This window comes from Delphinapterus leucas, chromosome 12, assembly GCF_059928025.1.
Source record: "Delphinapterus leucas isolate spDelLeu-1000000601 "Yukka" chromosome 12, BTC_Dleu_Yukka2, whole genome shotgun sequence".
Classification (NCBI taxonomy): domain Eukaryota; kingdom Metazoa; phylum Chordata; class Mammalia; order Artiodactyla; family Monodontidae; genus Delphinapterus; species Delphinapterus leucas.
This window is the reverse complement of record NC_143140.1, coordinates 41,255,773-41,266,957: the sequence shown is the minus strand read 5'-3', so window position 1 is coordinate 41,266,957 and position 11,185 is coordinate 41,255,773. Positions and strand designations below refer to the sequence as shown.

At 31.6% G+C, this 11,185-nt stretch overlaps 1 pseudogene; it reads left to right on the top strand.

Moving 5' to 3' along the window:
- Nucleotides 1-323: 323 nt before the first annotated feature.
- Nucleotides 324-1,969, top strand: LOC149747866 (large ribosomal subunit protein eL36 pseudogene; annotated as a pseudogene).
- The last annotated feature ends 9,216 nt before the right edge of the window (nt 1,970-11,185 follow it).

Below are 11,185 nucleotides of genomic sequence, written 5' to 3'. Positions count from 1 at the left end.
TAGGATAGGGAGGGTGGGAAGGAGGGAGATGCAAGAGGGAAGAGATATGGGGACATATGTATATGTATAGCTGATTCATTTTGTTATAAAACAGAAACTAACACACCATTGTAAAGCAATTATACTCCAATAAAGATGTTAAAATAAATAAATTAATTAATTTTTTAAAAAAAAGATGTCCTAAGATTCTCTTGCTTTTCACCCACCAGTATCTGTTTGTCAACTGTGGAACATCTATATAATGGAATGCTACTCAGCAATAAAAAGGAACAGACTACTGGCTCTTCCGCCCTGGCAGCCATTGAAGAGCAGAAACCATAGCTCTGTGCTACCCCATGGCTGTGGGCCTCAACAAGGGCCACAAGGTAACCAAGAAGTGCGCAAGCCAAGGCACAGCCACCGACGTGGGCACCTCACCAAGCACACCAAGTTCGGCGGGACATGATCCGGGAGGTGTGTGGCTTCACCCTTATGCACGGAGGGCCATGGAGCTGCTCAAGGTCTCCAAGGACAAGCGGGCCCTCAAGTTCATCAAGAAAAGGGTGGGGACACACATCCGTGCCAAGAGGAAGAGAGAGAAGCTGAGTAACGTCCTGGCCACCATGAGGAAGGCAGCAGCCAAGAAGGGGTGAGCCTTTCCCTGCTGTGCACAATAAAACTTTTTCAGAAAGAAAAAAACGGAACAGACTACTGATAACAGTCTAAACAAATCTAAAAATCATTATGCTGAGTAAAATAAGCCAAGCAAACAATAGGACCCACGTATAATTCTATTTCTATCAAATTCTAGAAAATGCAAGCTAAAATGTAGTAATAAGTAATTCAGAGATTATCAGAGAGCTATGCAGGAATTGGAAAAAGCACAAGGAAACTTTGGGGGGGATGATAGAAATGTATACTGTATTAATCGTGGTGATGGTTTCACGTCTCTATATGAATGTCAAAATTGGTCAAATCATACAATTTAAACATGTGCAGTTTATTTTACATCAATTAAAATTTAATAAAGTTATAATAAAATGAAGCCCAAAATAAACATTTTCCGAGAAAAAGTGTTGAAAAAAGGATTGTCAGTAAACCTGCACTGAAAGAAATGTTACTGAAAGTTATTCAATAAAATGAAAAGGACACACCGGATAGAAATTTGGATATACTAAAAGAAATGAACAGTAGCAGAAATGGTAAATACATGAGTAAATTTTTAAAAATTAAAAATAAAACAAATTTGGCTGTTTAAAGTCAAAACTATATCAATATATTGTCAGGTGTGTAACCAGTGTAGAAATTAGATGTATGTATGTATGTATCAAATAATCAATTCCATTGGTTACATTCAGAGTTGCCCTAAAATGTGGAAGGGGGACTGTCCTCTGTACCTCAAATGAACTAGGCATTTCCCTGGGAATTGCTGGGGAGGGACCAATTTGTGAGCAGTCAGCTGAGGGAGTAAGTGCCTGTGTCCTGAAGGGGAATCCCATCAATGCACCACAGCATCCACTATAATAATATTCTTCTTATTATTATTTTTTGGATTGTCAATTCAGGGTTATTTTTAAGTAAATTTGTTTCATTGTTTTTACCTACATTATCTATATTGTATTGATCAGAGAAAATCAGTGTTCACAAAAAGAAATGTATACCATCCCTTATAACACTCAGTGCACAAACTATGACTTGAAATATAACCAGTTAGGAGACACTATATGCTATATAATTTATCACTATAAATATGTATTCTGAAAATTAGGTACATGAAATATGAAACAATATGAGGATTTACACATTGATATAGTAGAAAGTATGCGACGCTACAGTATAGCCTACAAACGATAATAAATCAGAACTTTTACTTATTGCTGAATATCGTTTTGTGTGTCACGTATAATTTCACAGGTAATTTTATAAAAATCCTCACCTCCCTGGCTCACAGCAACGTTTGAAACTCCCTTTGTTTTGCAAGCCTCCTCAAAGACTTAGAGGCAAGTGTAAGTATGTTTTACTGATTGATGTTTAGAAATCCTATGAAGTTTAGAATAAGATTTGCTAAGAAAGATACCTGGTTTAATTACGGAATAGGTACCACATATGAAAGCACTGGGAATGAAATATTGAATGTCTGTGTACTCTTGATAAGCACTTTCTTCGTCTGTCAAATGAGGAAGGAAGGATCATGCTTTATATTTTGCTAATGGATTTTCTCTCTGTTAAAAAAACCCAAAGCTTGAAGTAGAGAAAAACTGTCTCATATCCCCATTTCTCTGATATCCATATCCATTTCCCTGTTACTTTATTCTTAAATTGTAGATTTGAAATGTAGCCACACTTATTTATGCTTTATGCTTGAGGTTACGTTGTGTGATTAAAGAACAAACTAGACGGGAAAACCAAGTATTTGTCCTTTCCCTTTATAAAGCTACTATAAAGTTTCAGGAAAACGGCAGAGTTTAAAATTGGCAGTTTTAATATTTATATGGTAGTTTTTTGAAGATCATATAACAAATCAAAAGCTAGTAAATAATATTAGAGGAATTCAGTATCACATCTCTAGATAAGGTTATACTTTATGTATTCTTTTAATTATTTTAAACAGGTATATTTAAAAGGCATAAAGACATTTTAAAAATAACTTTTTTAGTAAAATGTCATTATATTCTGTCATTTAACAGACAACCAATGTTTCTTTTTCATTTTTTTCTAGAAATATGATCTTTATATACACCCATATTATCTATGTATCTATCTATCTGTCTGGGCATATTCTTTTCTCCCATTTAGCATTGACGAAGGCAAGCAAATGATTCCAAGACAATGAGACTCTGTTAGATATGGAAGTACATACCTACAGAAGAAGTATCTAAACCTTAGAAAGAAAGGACTAACTGCAGGCTTAGTGGTATGAGTCAACTGCTTTATTTTTATTAAAAATAATGTCAAAGTAATATATACCCAAGAGCTCGTGATCCAGATAAACAGACTCTCAATACACATTCCTCACCTCCAAGGCCATTCCTCTAAGGCAATTACCTTCAAATATTTCTAGTTTTATTCTTTTGATGTTTAAACTCTTAAGCTCTATGTAATGTCTATGGACAATATCTATTGACTCCATTAAAAAAAAATTACTGCATTTAAATTATCACGACCTTCTGGTTGTTTCTTATTCCTAAGCTTGATAGCTGTATTATTAGTCTAGTTCTTCTCTTATAGGGAAAATCTTGAATTCTTTTTCCTTTTTTATTTCTGTATGACTTTCAGTCATTTATCTCTTTAAGTTTTTAACTTTATATAAACTGTGTGTGTATACATATATATAAATTTATTGAAAATATGGGACATATTATTTTTCATTGTAATTTTATAATAAATTATTCTTTAAAAAAAAGCAAGTATCTCCAGAATTACAGAAAAAGCCTTGTCCTCCGAAGTCGGTTTTCAGAAATAACCATAAAATGCTTGTGTAACACTTCTAAATGTTTGATATGTGTACAAACACATGAATGTATGCATTATGATATGACTAATCAATGTTGTAGGGTTAGGCTTTTAGCTTGTTTCTGCTGTTTTCCTGTTAAATTAACAAGAAACATCCTTTGAAACTACATATACTTTGCAAATATATTTTCAGGATAAAATTTTATGAGCAGATACGATTAGTCGAGTCATATATGTAATTTTAATTTTTACAGATATTTTCAAATTGCCTGCTAAAATGGGTGCTTCTCTTTATAACATCACATCTTACTCTCTCGTCTTATAATCAATTATTTATCTCTTCATCTATATGATAATCATGTTTCCTTATAATTTTCTGTCTGAATGATCTACCCATTGGTGCAAGTTCCCTGCTATTATTTACTGCTGTCTATTTTTCCCTTTAGGTCTGTATATGTGCTTTATATATTTAGATGTTCCTATATCAGGTGCATATTTAGAAATGTTATATCATCCTGTTGGACTGACCCTTTTATCATTATGTAACAACCATCTTTATTTCCTATTACAGTTTTGTTTTATGTTTTTAATTTTTTAAATAATTTTTATTGGAGTACAGTTGATTTACAATGTTGTGTAAGTTTCAGATGTACAGCAAAGTGAATCAGTTATACATATACATATATCCACTTTTTTTTTACAGTCTTTATTTTAGAGTGTATTTTGTCTAAGTATAGTTAGTCCATTTTCCTCTTGGTTTCCATTTGCATGGAATATCTTTTTTCATCCTTTCACTTTCAGCCTGTGCGTGTCTTTACAGTTGGAGTGATTCTCTTGTAGGCAGCATATAGATAGGTCCTAGTATTTTTTATCCATTCAGTCACTCTATGTCTTTTGATTGGAGAATGTAGTCCATTTACATTTAAAGTAATCATTGACAAGTATTTACTTATTGCCATGTTGTTCATTATTTTCCAGCTGTTTTTAAAGTTCTCTCTTCCTGTCTTCTTCTCTTGCTCTCTTCATTGATATTTGATGAATTTCTTTAGTAGTATAATAAAGAAAAAGTGATATATATATTCAATATATATATAAGTGTATTTTAAGTTGATCATAACTAAAGTTTTATCCCATTCCAATGCTCAACATATTTGCTCATCACCCTCACATTCTATGTTTTCAATTTCAAATTCTATTGTACATTTTTATCTTATGTATTCCTTATTTAATTACTGTAATCATGTTATTTTACTACTTTTGTAACCTTCAGATGAGCTTTATAAGTAATTAATCCACTACCTTTACTATATTTTACCTTTCCAGTGAGATTTATTCTTTGATATGTTTTCTTTTTACTAATTAGCAGCCTTTCTTTTCAGCTTTAAGGAGTCCCTTTAACATTTCTTGTAAGGACAGTTTAATGGTCATGAACTCCTTTGCTTTTGCTTATCTGGAAAACTCTTCATTTCGCTTTCAATTCTGAATGATAACTTTCCTGGGTAGAGTATTCTGGGCTGGTAGGTTTTGTATTTTTTTTGTTTGTTTTTTTCTTCTCTCAACACTTTGACCAGCACAGTTGCCTTTAATATTTTCTCCTAGTCTTTAATTTTTGATATTTTAATTATAATGTGTCTTGGAATGGGTCTTTGAATTGTGAATTTTTATGACACATATTAAGATTTATTTTTATATTTAACAGCTACTCTTTTGTGCAATACATTTGTTACAAATATTTTCAAGTATGTTTTATGTTTCTTTGCCATGCAGATTTTTAAAAACTTTTGTTTTGATATTTTCAGTCTTTCTTCCTAATCATTGTTTTGTGTCACTTAAGAAATGTTTTGCAAATTATTTTGTTTTAATCATCTGGGTTCTTTCATACTAGTACAAGGTTTTTATTTATTTTATATATCAATTCCATCAGAATTTAAATATATTGTGTGCTTCCTTCTGGGATTATTTTCATACTTGTATTCTCTAAATTGACTGCAGTGTTCTAAATGGTAGAATCTTTATGAAGAACCCCTCAAATGTTATTGGTGCCCTTTTATTTTATTTTTATCTACTTATCCTTTAGTGCTTCAGAGTTCATTGGGACTGTATTTTCCAGGGAAGAGTTTCTGTGAGATTTTCTTGTTTCTTATGAAGCAAATCTCTTTTGTTTGTCTATCTTAAGTTTCTCTTCAACATGATTACTGTATTTCAACTTTCTTTTGTTGGCCTGCTGTTTCTTCCTTATACATATTTTCATTGTGAATCAAGTTTCCCTGCTATCTCTTATTATGAGTTTATTCAAATTCTTCTAATGACTTTGTTTTTTGTTTATGTTAACCAGTTTTGTTTTCTTGCATTCAAAGAACCCTAGCTGGTAGAGTTATCTTAACTTTCACCAACTGCTGTTAAAATACTCCTATTAAACATTAAGCTAGAAGTTTAGTTGGCATTTCCCTACCTATGAATGCATCCCCTAGGTCCACTGCTTTAACATACCTGTTTTAATGTGAGTAAGTGACTGGAGTGCGTGCTTGCAAGTTTTTGTTTCTAGAAATGATCACCAGAGTCCAATAGATTGGAAATTTAAGTTTAGTTATGCTAATTGCCTTACATTATCAGTTAAGAAAATTTAAGTCTGTGGGTCCAATCACTTTCTCATGGGCCTTTCAGATAGAGTACATTTTAGCAGAACTAGCATTAAAAACTCACTTCTATGCCTCAAAACTCTTTCCTTCTAACTCTCATAGCCCAAGGTAGTATACAAGGGGAAAGAAGGAGAATCTTCTCTGAGCGTGAAGCAGTGTAGACACATTCATCTGCCCCCACCTATGACCCCCTTCTCACAATAGTTTCTACCAAGTTAGGTACTGGTAAATGCCCTTGTCTAAAAGTGGGATAATCAGTGGCTTGGAAGAATGCTTCTTTGCTTTGGAAAAAGAACCAGTGCAGGGGAGACACAGCGTAGTTAATTAGGGACCACCAGGGGACCAATAGGAGACTATATTTCTCTGTCCCCAGTTTTGTAATGTATAGTTTTTTTCCCCCCAAGAGTCAAATGAACAAGTTAAGTCTTAAATTATCCTGCATATGCTCATAAAAAGGGTTATGTGCTAGGTGAATGAAACCCAAGAGACATTGTACAAAACACAAACCAGGATCTGAAAGAAGACAATGAGAAAAGGCCTCGTTAAATGTTCCCATACATTCAGACTAAACCTTGCAAGAAACTAACAACCATAAATCCATGAAAAAGCCAGTGTTTGCGTGGCTGCGTAACAGCTGGAGCTAGCAATGTCTGGATTCATTCCTCATGTTGGAAGGAATTAATGGAGGAGACTAGATTATATTTGATTTTGAGGTATTTTTAAACAAATTCCATTCACATCTATTTTCAGTATATTAGTTTATAATATTTACTCAATAAAGCCATTGTGTGTGAGGGGTGGCAATTCTAAGAAAATCAGTTTTAACATCCTGAGCTGAAATTGAACCTTGGATAATCTTTAAATCAAACATGCTAATACTTAGCTATTTTCATCTCTTTTATGTATCATCACATGTGCATTGTATTACAATCCAGATCTCAAATGCATATTTTAGGGAAAATATAATACTACTTTTCTGTCTGAGGGAGCAGTTTATATCCAGCTAGAAGTTTGCTGTCTCGTATAACAATACTTGTCAAACATTGAAAATATATACCCCTACATAGTGCCCCCAGCTTTAGATGAGAATTGTTGTATGAACTGGAAGCTACATAGCTCTATCCTGGAAAACTTTCCCTAGGTTTCTCTATTTGTGAGACAGTAAAAGTAAACACTTAATGTTTATTGAGCAGGATTTATGAAGCTGTCAGAGAACTGACATATGGCAATAAAATGTATTGTGTCTGGAGTCTAGATAATCTGCAGCTGAATGAATTACACTAATTCTGGTGCTTGCATATTCATGCTATGGAAATAGTTCTTGTAACAGATTTCTTCATTGTCTGCAGGTGCCACAGCATGGCTAGAAGTAGAGTTAATTGCACTCCAGGACGTGTAAGAAATCACACGTCCATAGAGTTGGCTTGTTTTCTGGAAGACTATTCATGATTTGTGTAAGGAAGCCAAAATACCCATAATTAAATTATCAAAACTGCAACACTTAACTTTTGAAAAGACGTTCAAAATAGAGATAGAAATTTCTCATTATTATGTTAATATCAAAATTTTATCTAAATCTGCATTCCAATTAAAATGTACACTTATGTTCCAAATTTAATGTCATTTGATAAAATGAAAGTGTTGGTTATACCACTACAGTCAAGCTACTTGCATAACTGCTATACCTCCTAGCTAAATGAGATTACCTAGCTCTGTAAGCTTAATTAGAAGAGATGTTTTCCCTTATGGGGCATATTAAAAGCAAAGTGTTTTATTTACTTCAGCAGAAGGTACATTAGGGGATCTGAAAGAAGAAGAAAATGAATCATAAAAAGGATGCACACACTATTTTCTTATTGTGACCCAGTATACACAGCTGCATTGCAGGATTCAGCTGGAAAAATGTGCCAATTCTCTGGATTTTGTGTTGGTTAATGATTAGGAATTGCCAATGTTTTTATTTTTTTTAGGTTTATAAAAAATTTCAGAATGATTACATATATTAATAGTCCTATTTTCATCCAAGCCTATTTTATTTCTTTGTTGGATCTCTTCTTTGCCTTACAGATATTTTTCTTTGGAAAATTCTGAATTTTCTCTTCAGGAACGGCAAATATTTTGAGGACTCTTCTGATAGATCAACATATTAGATATACAAAAACAAACACGATAAGATTTATTGTAATATTATTAGTATAATAAATGTAATAACACATATAAACATTATGTATAGGCTTTTATAGACACCTAGAAAAATCAGTATCTTATGCCATCTTGGGAAATTATGCCATCAGGAAAAGGTGACACTAGGGCTGAATTTTGAAGAGAAAAAAGGCATTAACTGCTATGTTAGTGAAGAAATTATGTTTATTAAAGTGAAAGTGTTGTTAAAATGATGGAGATTTAAAGTGGCAAGTTATGGAAAAGTATAAATATGTTGATATGGTGCTCATGAAGGAGGTATCTAGGGTTAAAGCAGGGGATAGTGTGGGAGAGAGACCAGAATAAATAATAAGCTATAAATCTCATGCTAATGCATTTGAAAAGGATGTAAACAGTGACTTTGAAGGATTTCTAAATCGAAATCTGCAAATCTCTTAAATCTACAAATCTCTCTGACAACTGTGTGGAGGCTGAATAAAGTAAAGAGAGGGGCATCAGTATTGAAGGCAGGTAAATGAATTAGGAGAAAAGAAGATATAACATCCTAAATGTTTGGGTTGCAACATCATAATGAACATCTATAGAGTTACTGTTTTAATTTCTGGTGACAACGCATTTTATATATGGTGGTGCAATGTATGAATTAAAGTAATTAATACAGTTATTGATGTGACATTAATATGATAACCCTAAAAACATATTGATAGCCCTAATAACATATTAATAGCCCTAATAACATTTCTCTTTTTTCCTAGTACACTCATGTGCAAAGTAGATAGCCATTGTACCTAAATTTTTATTTAACCTCCCGAGATATAAAAGAAAGTATTGTTTTTCAAAGGAATTTAAATGTGTGAATTATGTGAATAAGAAAACATCTCTTGTAAAAACAGTTAACCATAAAGTAGAACTTCCTAGCACAGCCATAAATTTCAGTTTTCAGTTTGAAATTTCAATTTTAAATAAGAATTTTTCAGGCAAAGGAAGTAATATAGACAACTTGGAAAATAAATATGATCATATAATTATTGAAATTGCCTTCACTGATGTCTTCCTGAGAAGACATCGCTGAGGTTTCACATTTTGTTAGGATTGTGGACTCTGAGAGGATAACCTTTCAGATACCTATGATACTAACTTTGTGTTTAATATATTGTTTACTATGCAATGTTGTTTATTTTAAAATGAAGTGATGTAGCAACACAAACTAATCATTAAAAATATACAGTAATATGTTGTGTAATATAAATATAAAATGTGTAATGTATATAATACAAATATACTTGTTCATATTTAAATACATATTTAACATATATTAAATATGTATTTAAATATATTTACAATTTTCAAAATAAAAAGCAACCTCAAATGAATGTATTTTGTGTGCCATACAATAGAACTTATAGTAACACAGTTCTTAATTTTATTTCGAATACAAGTTGCAAACATTTTCCTTGAGAAGAAATGTTAACCACTGAGTGTTACTGGAGAAGACGCCTGACTCTTACAAACTAGTGTTACAGGGAGATTCTATCTATATGACTATTACATAGCAAACATTTTAAACGGTAGTAAATAAATACATAAAGAAGACACACAAAAATATTTTGCCCAGGTTCTTCCTCTCAAAGGTTGACTGGTTTCTGCAGTATCATACAGTATTGACTCTTTCTTCAACATAAACTCAAAGAAAAATATATTTAATGTATTTATAGTGATATGTCACGAAAACATAGATATCTATGACTAATTTTTAAATATTTCATTGAAGATTATTTTTCCTGAAATTGCATTCTTCCTTTTGGATGCAGTTTATTCGATTGCTGAAACTTCACTGAATTATAAACCTTCAAAGACTTAGAGGCAATAAATTGAATATATTTAATTTTTGGAACAATATTCTTAATAACACTTTTATCTAGTATGATTTACTCTAAAATTCTAAACATGCAGAACAATAAGCTAAAAGATACATAGATAATTCATTAAGCATTATTAGAAAATTTAGAAGTTTATTTCATTTTATATTTATTGTCTGAAACATATTTTTTTAATTCTATTTTTTTATTAAGCACCACTATTATGTGCCAGTAACTGTTCTAGACACCTGGGATACATCAGTGAAAAACCTGATGGAAATGCCTACCTTCTTTGAAAATTTGATCATAAATTTGTACAAATCTCTTACACTTGTATAAGAGATGTGTGTAACTACTTAACTAGAATTTAAAGAGCATCTGATATATTTGTTATTCATCTGGCTTTTATAAGAGAGTATTTATATTTCTTTAAAGCCCTATGGTTGTTAAAAAGGTCATAATGCCATTACAACATCAATTTTACTTTGTAACTACAAAGCCATATATCTCCTTTGGACATTTTTAAATTTAATACAAGCACTTTAATTTTATCACATTATTTTTGTAATTAACTTTTATTGAGTTCAGTTTCATCATGTTACTTAAGTTTGTTTAATTAAAATATTTGTTTGACTCATTAAAACAAATTACAGATAAGTAATTAAAATGTTCATTTTATTCTGCCACAAATGTACCATAATTAATGGCTCAGTTATGGGTTGATCAATCTGTTGCTAGGGCCAGTACTACAGAGAAACTTGTTATGTTATTTTTGTATTAGTTTCAACTAAATATCAACTATTATATTTACTGTTTATACCTTTTTATATGAAAATATGTATTTTATTTCCAAGATGAAGTTTTTTGAATTTACTATTTTATATTCCATGTCCTTATGTTGGTTTTACGTTTGATAAATGATGGCTAAAAAATTACATCAAACTGATCATTTAACAAATTAACAATTAACTGTTTTCAATAATTTTAGAAATTACAATTGTATACAAATTACTTCATCTTTGCCATTTTCCACCTAGTTTCTTTCACAAGTTAATTCATCCCAACAGAGTTTTAAACTGTGTGTGCACATAC